General features: G+C 37.4%; 1 protein-coding gene across 7 annotated transcripts in view; it reads left to right on the plus strand.

Moving 5' to 3' along the window:
- LRRC4C (leucine rich repeat containing 4C) overlaps positions 1–17,726 on the plus strand; it is a 1,155,306-nt gene that overhangs the window by 610,773 nt on the left and 526,807 nt on the right. For 5 of the 7 annotated variants that reach the window (XR_007403558.1, XM_049096568.1, XM_049096569.1 and 2 more), the window contains one exon: positions 8,564–8,755. The exons of the other annotated variants lie outside the window; for them this stretch is intronic. The gene's annotated coding sequence lies outside the window, so the exon portion shown is untranslated. The remainder of the gene's footprint in view (positions 1–8,563; positions 8,756–17,726) is intronic. 7 annotated transcript variants of the gene reach the window in all.

Genomic DNA, 17,726 nt, shown 5'->3' on the forward strand with positions numbered 1-17,726 from the left:
CAGCAGATGAGACAATGAAAACATCTCCAGACATTGCCAAATGTTCCTGGGGTACAGAATTGCGCCTAGCTGAGACTCACTGCCAATGTGAAGGGGATGAAAAAAATATGGGGCGGCAGCAATGAGAGTGTTGAAAATGAATGGAGCTTATTCTGAGTTTTCTTGGATGAAACCCTATCACCTTTAGTGCTAGACGGGCCAGGGTTTACATTCTGGCTCTCATAAATGCTAGTTGTGTGGTTATAAACAAGTTTCCCCTAAAACGTAGGCCTCTTTATATCTTCATTTTATAATCTGTAAAATGGCAATGATAACAGTAATTTCCTCCTAGGATTTTTGTGATAATAAATAAAGGACTGGCACTGTGCCTGGCACACAGTAGCTATCATGGAAGTCTGTTTTCATAGCAGTGGTTGTAGTAGTAGAAGCGGGAATAGGAGAATCCTAAACCTGTTAATAGTCAGGCCTCCATTCTAAAATGTGCCAAGAAAGATCCGGGTCTGAGCTGAACCCATCTTGCAAACTTAACTGATTTGCTATTTGGCAATACTTGAAAAGATCCATGACGAATGGATCCTTCTAATTGAAGGTCCATGAATAAGTGTAAATAAACTCCCTAAAATCTGCAACTTTTAAAGAATGTGTGAGCACGTGTATCTTCCTGAAGACAGGACTGTAATTTTTCATCATGTTCACCAGGAGACCCATAAACTACAAAAATGTAAAGAAATGCTGCTTCACAGATATTAATGAATCAAAATAGAAAATTCAAAAGCTGATCTTTGGGGGAAAAGTTGTGAACATGATAAACCATTAGCTAACCTAGTCATGAAAAAAAAAAGGAGTGAAACACAAATAACGCAAAATAGAAGTAAAAACAGACATTAATATAAAAGCGGAGGAAATTAGAAATAACTCCTAAGAGACTGCTTTGTTCAGTTCTATGCTAATAAATAATCATTATATAGATACAGATATTATTATTGGGAATCATAAGATATATAATAATGCTTACACCTTGATCCCTGGCATCTTTTTGTGTACATCCTCTGACCATGTGTGGCCTTGGGAGAGCCAGGTGGCCTCCTGGCCTGGGACTACCACCTGGACCCCTCAACAGGTCGCGGGCTGGGTCTCTCTCTCCATTCCCTGGGGCCGGAGTCCAAGGGCCCAAATAGCCTACAATTCCTTGAGGACTGGTCTGAGCCACACTATTTTAGTCCCTGTTACATGAAGTATCTGTCTGTCTCCCTATCATGTATCTATTGTGTATTTAAAAGAAGACAATTTTCTTGTTTCTTCTTAGAGACCAATAGTGCTGCTCTATCAAGTAAGGATGACATCATGCTTTGTAGAACTCACTGGAAATATCCCCATTAAAATATTAGAGTCAGGATTAAGCCACTGTGTCCTTTTTTTTAATAATAAATTTATTTTTTATTGGTGTTCAATTTTTGTGTGTCCTTTATCAACAGAAGTATTTAGTGTAGTCTTGACGTAAGAGCCAACAAAATCTAACAAAGGAATGAGAATTATAAAAATTGGAAAGGAGCATGTCAATGATCACTTTCACAAATGATGAGGTTGCCGTGCGCGCTTCAGCAGCACGTATACAAATGATGAGGCTGTTTGTGTGGAAAGCCTAAGAAAATCAACTGAAAAACTTGCGAATGATAATTCAGTCATTTAAAGCCAATGTGCAGAGTGCATTCAGATTTACATATAGATACAAAATAATCACAGAATATAATGGATATGACCCACTGTACCATAGCAAATAGGAAAGTATTTTTAAATTAAAGCAAAACATCAAGAACATGTGTGCATATATATGTATGTGTGTTATATATGCATATGTACATACAACACACACATATGTATACACACATACACCTACATATACATTATCTGTAGGAGGACATATTTAAAAATGCTGCTTCTGGGAGTATGAACTGAATAGCTTAGGGTATCGGAAGGGAACTCATTTTTCACTTTACATCACTACAATTTTGAGTTTTGTACTATGTGCATATATTGCCTTTTTAAATTGCTTAACTAAAATATATTTTTAAATAAGCATTTATTTTGATTAATAATGTCAGTGTTTATAATACCTTGAATTAAACTTTTCTTCCAGGAACAACAATAAGCTTAATCGAGAATGACTCAAACTCCATACAATGCAATGAGAACCACATATAATTTAAATGGAGTTAATGTAAGCAAAATTATATACAATAAACATAAGTGATATTTATTATATTTCTAATGTAAACATAAATTTCCTTCCTGGTAAAAATTATGGGAAACTTTTAGTAAAAATATATTCTAAAATAGTCTCTCTTAGGCTGGCTTCTTTCAGCTTACATTGTCCAAAGTGTCCTCTGCTATCTGTTCCAACCAGAAGTTATTCCATGCTAATTCATTTCTTATTTTAATCATGGCCCTTATTCATATGTTTAAACAGTATTCAATGTCTTTCAAGGTCCACTTTACATCACAACATCTATCAAAGTACCAATACACATTGCACATTTGCCTTCCAAAATATTCTTTGCTTTTTTAAGATTATTTATTTATTTACCTATTTATTTAAGAGAGAGAGCAAAGTGAGAGAGAACATGGCGGGGTGGGGGGAGAAGCAGACACCACACAGAGCAGGGAGCCCAATACAGGGCTCGATCCCAGGACCCTGAGATCACGACCTGCGCTGAAGGCAGATGCTTAACCAACTGAGCTACCCAAATGCCCCCCAAAATATATTTTGAATTCCTGTCTCCATCTCTCATGCTCTCTGTTGAAAACCACTCAACTTCCATTTCTTGATAGATGGTCTACTGTTCCTCCCCACCGTACTATGGGATAAAAGATAATCCACCCTTTTTAGAGGGAAGAGCCCTTTCCTGATAGGGATGTGAGCTGAAAAAGAATAACCTGCCATGCACACAAGTGGATGCTGTTAACACTCACTTTCTGTGTAACATCATGAAACTTTTATCAAGACCATAAACACATTAGCAGATTTTCTACTTATTCATTCCATGTGTAATACGGTATTGGCCCCAGAAATATTTTACCATTTCCTTGTTTTCATGTTTATCATCCTATGCAATGTCTTGCTTCTTTAAATACACTTTTGAGGTGGCCATTAATCTCAGTGTTTTATGAGACCAGGGCTCTAAGCAGATATGCCTCTGTTCCTGTTAAAACATGCTGTAATTGATAACACTACTTGTCTGTCTATTCTAAGTCATTTTCCTTATCAAGAGAGAGAGAATTGACATTAAGCATCTCCAAAAAAAATTAGTAGATAATAGATAGAATGGTTAAGAACATAAACTATGGTATCAGATAGTCTTAGGTTTAGGGCATGGCTTTGCTATTGATTAGTTACATGACCTTGGAAAGTTATTACGGACTATAATCCTCCATGTCCTCATAAATTAACATTAGATATCAGAATGACACTTTGTCATAAGATAGAGTCCTTTATCTGTTCATCCAACAAACATTTATGAGGGTCAACAGTATGACAAGCAGTATGATTAAGATGGTTAAGTAAAAGCAGAAAAAAGTATCTTCTCTCATGGATTTGAAGTCTAGTTGAAGAGACAGAGGTCAGTCAAATGATGACACTGAAATGGAAAATTAACACCCTTACAGGACAGTGACGTAGAATTCTGGGACCAGTATGTCATAGGTGCTCCCCCTCTATTGGGTCTTCACACATACCATTTCCTCTTCCTGGAATGCTCTTCCCTCGAAAATCCACAAGACTCACTATCCCCTTCCCCATTCCCATGGTTCCTCAAATGTCATCCGTTATAGAATCCTTCCCTGACCTCTCTGGCTAACGTAGCTCCCACACTCATTTCTCTCATCTCCTGGTCTGATTTAGTTTTCTTTCTAGTATTTAGTCTGCCGGACATATGGAGGGTTTGCTTATTGTGTATCATCTGTCTCCCATCCCCAGAACATAAGTTTCACAAACGCCAGAGCTTTGTCTGTTTTGTTCCCTGCTGTATCCTCAGCACTGGGAGGAGTGTTTGGCACAAGGTGAGCACAAAAGAAATATATGTATATAACTAAATTAATAAATAAGTTAATTAATTAACAGGAGGAAGATTTGGAGTTAGTGCAGGCTTCCCTGAGGAAGCGATGCTTGGCATAGGCAGAAGAATAAATAGAAGTTAATTATGCAAAGCTGTGTTGGATGAGCATTCCAGATGGAAGACAGCAGGTACTGAGCTTGGAAAACAGGAATGTGTATGTTAGGTCACAGGTCCAGAGCAAGGCTAGTGTAGCTAGAGGAAAGACAGTGGGAACGATAGGGAAAAATAAGGGACGGGGGAGTAGGCTCTGCTGGGTCTTAAAGGTCACGTTGGAGGATTTTGTTTTCATACCAGTAACAAGGAGCTTGAAAGGATTGAAACAAGGAAGGGATGGTTGCAGGCAAAAATGTGATCTTTTTTTTTTTTTTTAAGATTTTATTTATTTATTCATGAGAGACACACACACACACAGAGGCAGAGACACAGGCAGAGGGAGAAGCAGGCTCCATGCAGGAGCCCGATGTGGGACTCGATCCTGGGTCTCCAGGATCATGCCCTGGGCTGAAGGTGGCACTAAACTGCTGAGCCACCCATGCTGCCCAATGATCATTTTTTAAATTGTAATCTGAAACTCTCACTTTCCTTGAGATTGGAGGGTGTGGTCGGAAGGATAATGACCCTCTAAAGATGTCCAGGTCCTAATCCCAGAACCTGTAAATATATCAGGTTACATGGAAGGAGGCCACAAGCAAAGGAAACCCCTGCCCTCTAAAACTAGACTAGGCAAGAGAACGGATTGTCCGCTAGAGCCCCCAGAGAGGAAAGCATCCCTGTCAACACCTTGATTTTATCCCAGGGAGGCACATGTGGGATCTCTGACCTTGAGAACTGTAAGATAATAAAGGTGTATTGTTTTAAGCCAATAGCTTGTGATTTTTGTTTGTTGTGTGTTTGTTTTACAAGAGCAACAAGTAACCAAGAGGGGGTTGCCAATAATGGTTTTAAGAATGATGTGATGTTTGTTACACACGGAAAACACTTAGCAAAGTGCCTGGTCCTACTACATGTTCATGTCATGTGAGCTTCTGTTGTGATTGCTGACCTTATTCTTAAGGCTGTTGATATCACTAAGAAATATGTGTTTATGGAATACAAGGGTCTGTCCCCATGTACCTTTTCCTATCCTGAAAATGATCAATATCTTGATATTTATGGGTCCTCATCAGAGAACCTAATGGACCTTCACTGACTTTAAGGACCATGACCCTCTCCACCTTCGACAAGTTATAGATTCAGATGAACAGTGCAGGGCGATAAACTGTTTAAGAGTCATTCTGCATCCCCTTTCCTGATGCTAATATGATATTTGCACCATTAGGCCCTGCTTGCTGACATGAAGGAGGCTAGGAGGGAGGGGACGGGCTTCTCTGTACTCACACATTGTAAAAACTCCTAATGATGATGGCTTTTATATGACCTCATTACAAAGAGACCCAAATTAAAAACAAATGGTGTTCACTCAAATGTATAACAATGTCACACTAGTCAGTGGACAGACAACTGTCACGGAGTGGAACAGGAAATTACAGATCCAAGTATTAGAACATTAAAATACTAAATTAATAGACAAACAACTGCACTTTCTCTTTACTCCAAGGATTGTAACCATCAGCTGCAAAAGATAATTAGACACATGTGATGGTAAATTATTGCTTTCTGAGTTTCTCTGAAGCTCTTCAACTGCCCAATCTATTAGGATATGCCATCTACTTGCTCTCCATTCTGTCTTTTTGATGACACTAGCATATATCTCTATTCATTATTTAATAGGTCCTAGTGCAAAATGTGATAGAATGAAGAGGAATTGGTAGCTTTTGACAAAGGAACCTGCCTTAATTACATAGGACACCAAGCCTTAATTAGAAAATCGTAATGAATCTGAAGAAGAAGAAAAAAATATTTCAAGACACTCTACTTGTGTTTTTCATCCCCCTGGAAATGGGAAGAATGGATTTTCGCTCTCTGATGCAGAAGTCTCCTTTCTTAGGGGTCTAACTCTACTAGATGCTATCTATTTAAAAAGTCTCAATGATGTCTCAAAGATGACTTTGAAAACCACTCCGTACAGAAGCAATTCTGCTGTGATTTCAAAGCTAGAGAAATACATTATCATGGAAACAGGATCTTGGCTGATTTGAATTTCATCTGTTCCTGCTGCTTATCCCTTCCTTGTGAAGTGATAATACCCCTTTATGACTTTAGTCTTTTTCTGCTTTACCAAAATGTATTGTCAGAAATAAAATATGGTGATTCTAGCTAGAAGTAACAAGGGCAGATGGAATTCTAAACTACAAAGATTCCATATTCCTAGACGAGAAGACCTTTCTTTATTCCAGTTTTAAATTCTATCTTTGGCTTTCATGACATCTAATAAAACCAAAGTTTGTGAAATTCATCTTATTTGGTTTGGTAATCAGTAAAGTTTTCAAGAGAGTGATATTCAGATCATTTTAAATCAAGGTTAGATAACAAAAACCATATTATTTACAAAATCCTGTTGAGAAATCTTTGTGTGGAGCATCAAAAGTTTAAAAACAACAGAAGTAGAGCCAATCAATCACCTAAGCGGTAATGGGTAAAAGTTTATGGTACATACAGTAAAGAAGAGTGTTCAAACCAAAACGTGGAATGGGACTCAGGGATATCTTGTTATAAAGCAGTTAGTAAAGTAAGAAACTAGTGATTGTTTATTCTTCACAGAGAGGGGGTCTAATAGTAGAGTTTTTCTTAAATGATAGGGAATCGGTCGGTGTGACTTCTCATCAACCTTGGGAGACATTTCAAGCTTTGCTTATGATTTTCAGAGGCCTAAGCAAGAAAGAACACAGGTCAAGTTAGCCTTGCAAAGTAAGGTAAATTAAGCGTTGCTTATATGACTAAACTTGTTTTGTCTGCTCAGGGAGTTTTCAAGGCTAGTCTCCGTTTGTGATGTCAATAGGGAACGAACCTAAATTCTGATTTTGATGCATAACATAATACATTGCAAAGGGGCGCCTGGGTGGCTCAGTCAGTCGAACGTCTGACTCTTGGTTTCAGCTCAAGTCGTGATCTCAGGATCCTGGGATCCAGCCCTGCATCAGGCTCTGTGCTCAGTGTGGAGTCTGCTTGATTCTCTTTCTCTCCATCTGCCCCTCTTGCTCTCGCTCTCTTTAAATATATTTGTGCATACATATACTTGTGTTTGTATGCATATATGTATGTATACATGTGCAGCATTGTATGTATATATATGGGTATATGTATGTATATGTATATATGGAGCAAAACTTATAAGGCAGTATTTGTTTTGTGCAAAATATAAAGTCATAGATTAATGTGTAGCCCTATAAGAAGGTGACTGCTGTCTTTGCATCAACAGAAAAGTTAGGGAGGGATAATTGTGTCACTTCTACAATTTTAAATAGTCTGCACACAAAGAGTGTTGAAAATAGGCCTTGGTTCCATTTGGATTTATGCTAGGGTGTGCATTATAATGACATTAAACCATATAAAATGCTGTTCATTCAGGCATCCTGTGGATTTCTAGGATAATGCTGTGGAATCTAGAAGGCCTCAAGTCTTAGTGTGTTAAGGAAAAAAAAAGGAAAAACTGGAGTAATAATGTGTATTGAAGGGATGGGGGATGATCATATATTACTGCAAATTCTTTCAGTTGGGTTGACAAAAGATTGATAGTATTGTTTGGACACACCACTACTCAGCACTCCAAATGTGTTATTATAAAATCTTGGCTCTTCTCCCTTCTACTAATTGCTTAGGATTCAATGTGTTGGATTGTTTTATTACGCTTAAGATTGTATGGACAACCTATCAGAGCTCTTGGCTCTGACATTATTTTATCAGCTAGAAAGGTCAGCAGTAAATTCCATTTACATGGCTGTTGAATAAGAGTCAAAAGATTAGTGAGAGTGGGTGCTGATGGTGATGGCCTTAAGAAAAATGTCAGCTAGACTCCACTTAACACCCAGGGAAGCATTCATTCTTTCCTCGTGAAGACAAATTTATCTTAATTTTTAAAAGACTTTTGGGAGAGAACACTTATTAATTGTCTCATAATTGTCTATGATTCTGTGTCTTCAAATTATATATCCCTTGCCTCTCTTATGAACTATCTTGAACCTTTTCCCTTAACCTTTCTAAGCTAAGCTTTGGCTCCCAAGTGGTTGATCTATAGTGTTGGTTTCCAGGTGTCCTTGGAGATGATCAAATTGGCTTTCAGATGTTTTGTGGCTTGTGGAAGAAAGATTGTTTTTGTTTCCTAATTCTAAGAATACTTTGGCTGTTAAAATTTTTCTCCTATTTAGTCATATAGTAATTCTCTCACATAGAGACATGGAGTGTGTGTGTGTGTGTGTTGGGGGGGGTGGCAATGAGTATTTAATCTCTGTAATTCAAATGGCCATTAGAGTAGGGGACAGTTTTTAATAGTTTCTGTTAAATCTCTTCTACAGATGAATTTACCAACCCTGTAGCTGATGGTAAAGTGTATTTCTTTCCTTGAAAATGGATGCGTATTTTTGCTGACTCTCTTGTGGATCGGATGGGGATGGAGGAGGGAGGAAAGAAAGAAGAAAAAAAGCTTTGACCTCTTAATCTCTGCAAAGGATTTAAAGAATATCTGGAAGATATATTCTAGGAATGAGGTTAGTTCAATGTCTTTGAACATTCTATTGTATATTGTCTCTGCCAAATGTTATAGTTGCTTTTTTTTTTCTCACAAAGTGTTTAAGAATGATAGAATTCCTAATCCTTGGACTCTAAGATAGAATCAGAAATTTCTTCAATTAGCACAGCTCCCTATATTTTTAAAAAAGTATCATTTTTGATGGATGCTATAACTAATTCTCTAACTTTCTTTCTACTGGTTGTGCATTCTTATAAAAGATTCAGTTTCCCTGTAATTGCAATAAATCAATTCTAATAATATTATTAGGAATTCCATGATGTAGAATATATGGGCCTCTTCTTAGTACCAAAAGTGAGAGTAATACTTGTTTCCCAAGTACGCCTATGGTGACTCATGTTCCTTCAAAACCACCTGTGATGGCTCATGTCCCTTAACATATGTTAAGGGTTACTCTAATGTAATTCTCGATTGTTTTTTTCTTTTTTTTTAAATTTTTATTTATTTATGATAGTCACAGAGAGAGAGAGAGAGGCAGAGACACAGGCAGAGGGAGAAGCAGGATCCATGCACCGGGAGCCCGATGTGGGATTCGATCCCGGGTCTCCAGGATCACGCCCTGGGCCAAAGGCAGGCGCCAAACCGCTGCGCCACCCAGGGACCCTCGACTGTTTTTTTCTAATAAACTCTAAGAAGATTGGGTTTTATCATTTTCTGAACAAGTTTGGATACATTTTAGGGGCTTGGGGATCACAATATGAATGGGGAATGGATATTTGAAGTGGCTAGGTCTTAACTTCTCAATTTTGAATTATCTATAAGGTCAGGTCTATTTAGAGAAAAATTTACCACTCAGTCAATGGATAAGGTCAAGACCTTATCTCAGTTTAGAACTGAGATTTCTAAAACCTGGAATAAAACTTTGGGTTTTCTACTCTTTGCCTGAGATATAGGATTCATATCTTTAGCTATTTGCTTCATGAGTGAGAGCAGTCAGGGTATGATTCCAAGAACTCATAATTAACAAGCCAAGCCCAGATAACTCTTTGAATAGAGTTGCAGACTAGGTGGCTTCAATCAGCTCTGAGTTCAAAATCAACTTTAACAGTAAACTGGACTTTATAATAACATAATATATGCCCATAAGTGGTTTTAGGGCCAGGTTAGAATAGACCCAGCTTCAGATCTTCATGCCACCAGTTAGTAGCCTTGGGCAAGGGAGATATTCCTTTCAAAGTTCCCACTTTTAAAATGGGACCATTGTGGTTGATGAGAGGGTTCAATGGAATGAGAATGCGTTCACCTAATAAATGCTCAACAAATAGTTGAAATAATCCATAAACAGGTATAGTAGAGCTAGATAAAGTGGTAGGTACTTTGCATAACTTTGTTTAATATTTAATAAAACAATTCTGAAAATTAGGTGTCTTAAATGCCGATTTTTAATTTTCATAAGGTACACTTCAAAGGGATCAGTTAACCTGCTAGTACTTGAAACCCAGAAATCATTGTGGTAAAAGTGATGGTGATGGTAAAGATGGTGGTAGTGACCATGATGGTGGAGGTGACAGTGAGGACTCAGAATATGGATAGAAGTCAGACCAAATCATCTGTTACATGTGAACTCTTTCTCCGAGCATGCCTTCTGTGGCTGTATAGTCTTCCCTAGATCCCAGTCTCAGTACATGGAAGGAGAAAATTCAATTATGGCTGGTTGAACTTGCACGTGGTGTCACTTTAACTTGTGGGAGACTGAGACTGAATTAGCAAAGCAAATAGCAGAAAATGAACTAGAGAGACCATCATTCAGGAAGAAAGCCAGAACTTAAACCATTGAGATTTTTGACAGAGGCTTACTCAAGTATTTACTCTCTAGAAGGATTTTCATCCAGTTATTTTAATCTTCTTGAGTAAGCTACAATGCAAGATAGCTGAAAGATTATTTATTTTCTACCAGCACTGAGTGCCATACTTTTCTTTTGAAAATGGTTGCTCAAACTGTTTAGTATTTTTGACCCTAGGTAACCTTTACTCAAACTTTAACTGCAAGATTATATATTATGTATATTTAACAGAAGAAACCCAATTATAAGGACTTCTATTGAAAGTAGGCATTCCATTTTTGTGTTGTGTTTTATTATTTTGTTTTCCATAGGAAAAAGTATTCCTAGGGTAGAAGATTAATTGCTTGATTTTTTAGAAGAACTTCTCATAAAGTTAAACAAAAACAACTAACAAGGTTTAGTGCTGACCTGTAGTTGTCAGAAAAAGGATCCACTCAAGGAGTAATGAAGCTCTTTTCATTCAATTAAAAAAAAATGCTGTTTACTCTGGCTTATGGTGGCCCATTAATGAGACATTTTCTTTTTTTTAATTTGATGCATTTTCTTCCCCAGCACTGTGGTTCCTCATCACATGCTTTGATTTTAGCTTCCAAAGCTGTTCTGTTTCTAGCACATTGTAATGGAAGATATTTTGTTGTTTGCTTTCAATTGTGATGGATATATTTTCACATGTAAAGAAAATGAAAGAAACATGTAGAAGGCAAAGAGGTAAAGAAAAAATGATGTGGTAAAGGCAGTGAAAAATAAACATAGTATTAATCAAATAATTATTGGATCCATTTTAGGTAGAGATTGTGACAAATGTGAATGAAGGCATTTAGTCTGAAGCCAACTCTCAATTGTCTGGAGGGATTACAAATCTTTACAATGACTCATAGCCTAAATCAGGTTAATTTCATTTTTCAAATATTATTATTATGAAGTCCAAAATCAAATAACAAAATCTGTGTAAGTCTGCTGTGATACACAAAGGAAACAGTGAACTAGACTTGAGGGTACTTGGGCCCTTGTACTATTTATTTTTGCTAATTTTCTGGGTGAATTTATTCACCATGTGTTTTCTTTAGGTTTGTTTATTTATCTAAAAAATAATGATAACTGATTTATATGTTTTTCAGTCTTTTCCATTTCAAGATTTATCTAAATCTATATTTCTATAGAAATATATTCACCATTTCTTTATTCCTCAAGAATATATTGTGACATCATTTTATACATAATATCTGGGGTTCTACAGAGGCTAAATAACAGAAGAGAAAATGATGGAAGAGATAACTCATGTTTTTTGACATTACAGGACCAACAGTTGACAAAATACTCTAAATTAAATTTCTACTAAAGTAGAAAGGAGACTAAAGTAATTTCCAGTATCTCTATCCCTGCCGTTTCTCTTTTTCTCTGTTTTACAGCCAAGTCCACAGATAACTGAAGGACCATTATTAAATTATCCATAGGCTGGGCATCTCATAATATCTCATTGTGCTGCCTTATCCATGTATTGCTTGAATTAGGCAACCATAATCCCATTCTAAAGTATTCCCATTATCCTTGAAAACATTTACAAGATAAACATTGTACTAGATACTGAGTACATACAGTTGGGGGGAGGATCTCGAAGTTGCTTATAGTCTGGTTGGGAAGACAGAGCATAAAGGAAAATAATAAATTAGTTTATATTTACAAATGTATATTTTATATATGTAAACAAAGTGCTGTAATTATATAAATAAGAAAAAAATGAACTATTAGATAGAAACTTCATGTCAGTGATATTAAAACTGAGTTTTGAAGGATGAGATGAGGTTTACCATGGAAGTGCAAAGGGAGGGATAGAAGAATCCAAAATCAGTAATTCCTGCAGGTGGTATGAATAGGAACGTGGTGTAAGGGGAGGTTGGAGAAGCAGTGAGATGATAGTTGGGCAGGAATTTGGAGACTGTGGGTTATCTTTTCTTTTTCTTTTCTTTTCTTTCTTTCTTTTTTTTCTTTTCTTTTCTTTGCTTTTCTTTTCTTTTCTTTTCTTTCTCTTTCCTTCCTTTCCTTTTCTTTTTGTTCTTTTCTTTTCTTTGCTTTTCTTTTCTTTTCTTTCTTTTTTCTTTTCTTTTCTTTCCTTTTCTTTTCTTCTTTTTTCTTTTCTTTTCTTTTCTTTTCCTTTCTTTCTTTTTTCTTTGCTTTTCTTTTCTTTCTTTTTTCTTTTCTTTTCTTTTCTTTTTTCTTTTCTTTTCTCTTTTCTTTCTTTCTTCTTCTTCTTCTTCTTCTTCTTCTTCTTCTTCTTCTCTTCTTCTTTTCTTGTTCTCTTCTTCTTCTTCTTCTTCTTCTTCTTCTTCTTCTTCTCCTTCTTCCTTCTTCTTCTTCTTCTTCTTCTTCTTCTTCTTCTTCTTCTTCTTATTCTATTCTTCTTCTTCTTTCTTCTTCTTCTTCTTTCTTCTTCTTCTTCTTCTTCTTCTTCTTCTTCTTCTTCTTCTTCTCTTTTAGTGCAGTGGAAGTTTTTGAAGGACAGTAAGTAGAGAAATATGATCTTACTCTTTTAGAAGACAACAAAGATCAAAGCTATACTGTGGTGCTTGGGCCAGCCTTCCAGTTTGCTCTATAGCTTTGCCCATTATATTGATAAGAAAACCAGACTTCAATGGAATTAAATCATCCAGAGTTTCCAAAATTGGAAAGTTGGAAAAGCCAGAAAATGACCAGTTTGGTTTGACACAGAAGCCAATGCCCTTTCTGCTGTGCCTCCCTGTAGTATATACCCTTTTCGTCATACAATGAATTCACCATAGATTGGTGGAGGTCATAGATTTAGCTACTGATAAAGGTCACAAATGGAAGTCTAATCATTCAGGGATCAGATACATGGTCAGGAATAACCTTAGAGAAGGTGAGTTTGAAGAGTCCAGGGGTTAATACCAATAGATTTGCAAAGAGGAGGGGCTGTGATTTCAGAGAACATCACCAGGCCTTAAGCATCAATCAGAGCCCAGGCAAGCAGTGGGAGGGAGAGAGTGCAGGCTTTTGGGTACAGGCTTTGTGGAATGATCATTCTGGAACATCATACGGCAAGGCCAGACACAGAAAACATGGAATTTGGGCAATACCAGGAATCTCAGTCTGGCTTGATGAGGACTAGGCCAGAATAGGAGTCAGAAAAAGTCTAGACAAAAAAAAAAAAAGGGGGGGGGGAAAGAACAAAAATATATCACATCTGTGTTATTCCTGTCTTGACACCAGAAGGCCGACTATTTAGCTTCTTGTAAATCTTCCTTAGTCCTTCATCCTTCCATCTGGGCCTAATGAATCTATGAAATATTTATACAGCATTAGATATTAAAACAGATGTCAATGTGTGTTAAGATACATTAAACTTAGACAAAAATATGTCCATAATAAGTAGAATCAGTTGAGCATGCTTTTAAAACTTTTTTTTTTCATATTTCAGAGGTAATATGTGTACATGACTACCAAATAATACGAAAGGCACATAACAAAACAAAAACAACAAACAACACCTAACTCCGAGTTCTTCCTTGCCTACACACATGCATTACCTCAAAATAGCTACTGTTAACAAGGCTTATGTATATTGGCCTGTGGGTTTTCTAATTCACCCCGATGCTAATCTAACCAGGGTTTCCCCATCTCCTCTGCTGTTGTCTCTTGAGAAGTCAATTTGAGTAATGATGTTATCAGTATTTCAAACTTTTTCACTTCCTTATATAGACCTCTTTTGCTGATGACCACAAGAGACCTCCTCTGCCACTGTTGCTCATTTGCAACCATGCTCCTTAGGTGGCTGCCATGGAAAAGAGAAGAAAGGATGCTGTCCCAGTACCATGGCCTCTTTCTGTATGAATCCCCTGGATTATATGATTCCCCTGGCCCCTTAGGCATGCTCTTGTACTGCTAACTATCTTTTTATGAACGTATATCTCTTGAGCAACCTGAGGTATGTTGACAAGGGTCAGGTAATATCAACTGCTCTTGAAACTCCAACTAAGTGATGGTTTCTTACGTGTTTCTGAATCACACCCTAAAGCTCTCTCTGGAAAACAGCATTCAATGGCTTCTTCCCTGAATGTGACTATAGATAAAAATAAATTCCCTTTATAGAGGGTCAGATCTCTCTCTTGCTGTAATTAATAGTCTCACCTCCTGTGTCCAAGTCCCTTGTTAGCAGCAGGGGCTACAGATTTAAAGTCTTTTTTTTTTTACATTTTAACAAAATGAATCCCCCCTTGCATCACTTGAGATATCACCCGTGAAAATATGATTATACTCCTCTACTCATAAATAGCACCTATATATCATACTATAAATCAGAGAGATTTTATTGTATGAATTAAACATGAGGCTTATCTTTCATGATTGAGCAATTCCTTTGGGGGAAAAATGGGGAAATTCTGATTCTCTGCTGTTTTGAGATCTGTATCAAATAACATAAGATTATCCCTTCCCTTGCCCTAAACAAAGATCATAAGCAAATCTCAGTTACCCAAAAGGTGATGATGCAGTGATTCTTGATTTCCCAGTGCCACGCCTTCTCGCCATGTTGGAACCCCCTCGTTTATATGTTAGTGATTCATTTGGCCCCTTAGACATTCTCTTATACTGCTATTTTTTTTTTTTTATGAACTTAGGTCTCTGAAGCAACCTGGAGGCCAAAAATAAGTCCATTAATTTGTCAACTGTTGTATTTTTTTGCAGAAGATGATGACTCTATAGTAGAAATCAAACTAGAGCTGTCTTAGTTTTGTCATTCTTTGATCTCCTTGATAGCTTTGGCAAGCTATAGATATCCACAGTCCTCTCTGATAGCTTGAACTTGGCTTCCTAAGTGAGAAATAAAGGAGGCTGGTCTGAGTGTGAAAGGACCAAAGAGAGGTTATTTCTGTAAGACTCTGGTGTAATGAAGGGGGCCTGGATTTTGTTATTCCAACGTGCGACCTTTCATGAGATCAGGTGAGAAAATAGCTCCACAACTAAAGAGAGAGGGAGACAAAGTTAGGAAAGGGGCAAGGGGAAAAGTGAATTTTTTGAAAATAGTTCCCAGTCTGAGCATCAACGCAGAGGGATAAGCAGGTCAGAGGAGAAAGGGCAGGGCTGAAATGAGAGGTGGGATTCACCAAGAGGAAACCATCCACTTCCCAATATTGCCTCCGAACTCTAGAAATTAACCAGATTAAAATTGTGTTGTTGTTGTTGTTGTTGTTGTTGTGGTGGTGGTGGTGGTGGTGGTGATGGTGGTGTTTTCCCAATTAAACTCAGTAGCCCATTTGAATAGAATTGCCTGCCTTGTTACAGGGAAGGGTTGTAAAGACCACAGAGTATCCGCAAAGCCCTATCACTGACACCAATGATTTTCATTTAAATGGTGATGATGATTCCCAAATGACAGTGAACACATATAATTTCTTACTGCAAATGTTCCTGCATAATTCTCCGTTGGAGGATAGGGAGCAATAGAGGAATATGGCAGTTTGCGTGGACAAACAGAAGTTTGTTCACTGTAATTACTGCAGCCAGTGTCGGGGTATTCTCGGTCGTAGAATTGTCACCACCCAAAAGAAGCTTTGCTTTCCTCGGTAATGTTCAGGACAGATGGAATGGAATTGCTCATTCTGTGCCGCTTTGGAATATTGCAGACCTCGCATCGGTATAGTTAGAGATGCCCACAACCTAACGAGAGCAAAAGTTTACTTGAGAGAGGACTCACTCGTTTTATTATGGTCACTTTTATAACTTCAATCACCCTTTTTAGTTGGCTTTAACTAAACCTTTAATTGTCTGGTATGAAACAATCGACCTTTATCTTCTTCCCCGAGAAGACTAGAATTAAAAATATTTACGGTTTGCAGTAATGTATTCACTTCTATGGCAAAATGTTGCCAATTGGTGTTTTTCTCCTCTTTTTCAAAAGATGATTACATGTTCACAATTTATAAGGTATTGTACACATTTCAGCAGGAAATTGTAAGCCTTTATCTTTTGACAGCAAGAAGGAATTACTGCCCCCCCCTTTTTTTAAATAGCCTCCCTATTTTGTCCAAATAAATGATTCATGCTGGAGACTTCATGATGTCTTTTGTTGGTTTCTGTGAATTTCAACACAGGCAGTCAAAAGGGAAAAGAAGTAACGCATTTCTGAAAATTTCAGAAAATTATAGGTTTTATATGGGAAGGAGGATGCATTCAAATATCTTTAGTCCTGATTTCTTCTTCCTTCTGTGCTTTATTAATGCAAAGCTTAGAGCAAGGGAAAGAAAATAAATGAAAGGGTAGGTAATGAATATTTTCTTTCTCTCTCCAGTGACTGCTCAATGCCCAGTCACTTTCCTTAGCCTCATAAGAATAAAAGAAAGTAAGGGATGGCTGTAGCCATGTTGATGAACACCTACCACCAGTATCAGAAAACTCCTTATTTAAAAATAAGCAGCATGTCTTTGCTAATGTGGCTTTTTCCAGAAGTTTCTGAATGTACCTTTTTTTTTTTTTAAGTTAAATAGTGAAAGTTATATTATCATTAACTTTATGTGGTGATATTATTTTTAGTGCTATTTCACCTGCGGTTACCTAGAAACTTTCATCGCTTGGAAATACATAGCTGGAAGGTGATTTAAGTGTTCTCTAACCTCAAAAATAACTATCCCCTCGCTCAAAGCAAGTCCCTTTGGAGACCTGGCTAGTGGACAAGTAAGCAGTGGTGAAAAGCTTTCAGTACTTTTGCTCATGGTCAAATCTTGGCACTCTGTCTCTAACTCTTGTTTGCTTCAGCCCCACGGTTTCTCAACCTTAATAGCATTAACATTTGGGGATGGATCAAAGTAATTTGTTGTGGGGGGCTGCCTTTGTATATTGTAAGGTGTTCAGGAGCATCCCTGGCTTCTACGCATAAGATGCCTGTAGCACCTCCCTCACTCGTGACAACTACAAATGTCTCCAGACGTTGCCAAATGTCCTTGAGAACAAAATCACTCCTAAGAACGACTTCCCTAGACCACACATACGTACTGACATATTTGAAATTCTTCAGAAATGACGAAGTCATCTCTTCTCCATGGTATCTGGAGATGAAAGAAAATTGGGGAGGTACACATCTATCTACAGATCCTCTAGTGCCTAATCTGAAAATATGAGGTGCCCCACTGTAGTACA

The sequence above is a fragment of the Canis lupus genome, chromosome 18 (assembly GCF_003254725.2).
Source record: "Canis lupus dingo isolate Sandy chromosome 18, ASM325472v2, whole genome shotgun sequence".
Classification (NCBI taxonomy): Eukaryota; Metazoa; Chordata; class Mammalia; order Carnivora; family Canidae; genus Canis; species Canis lupus.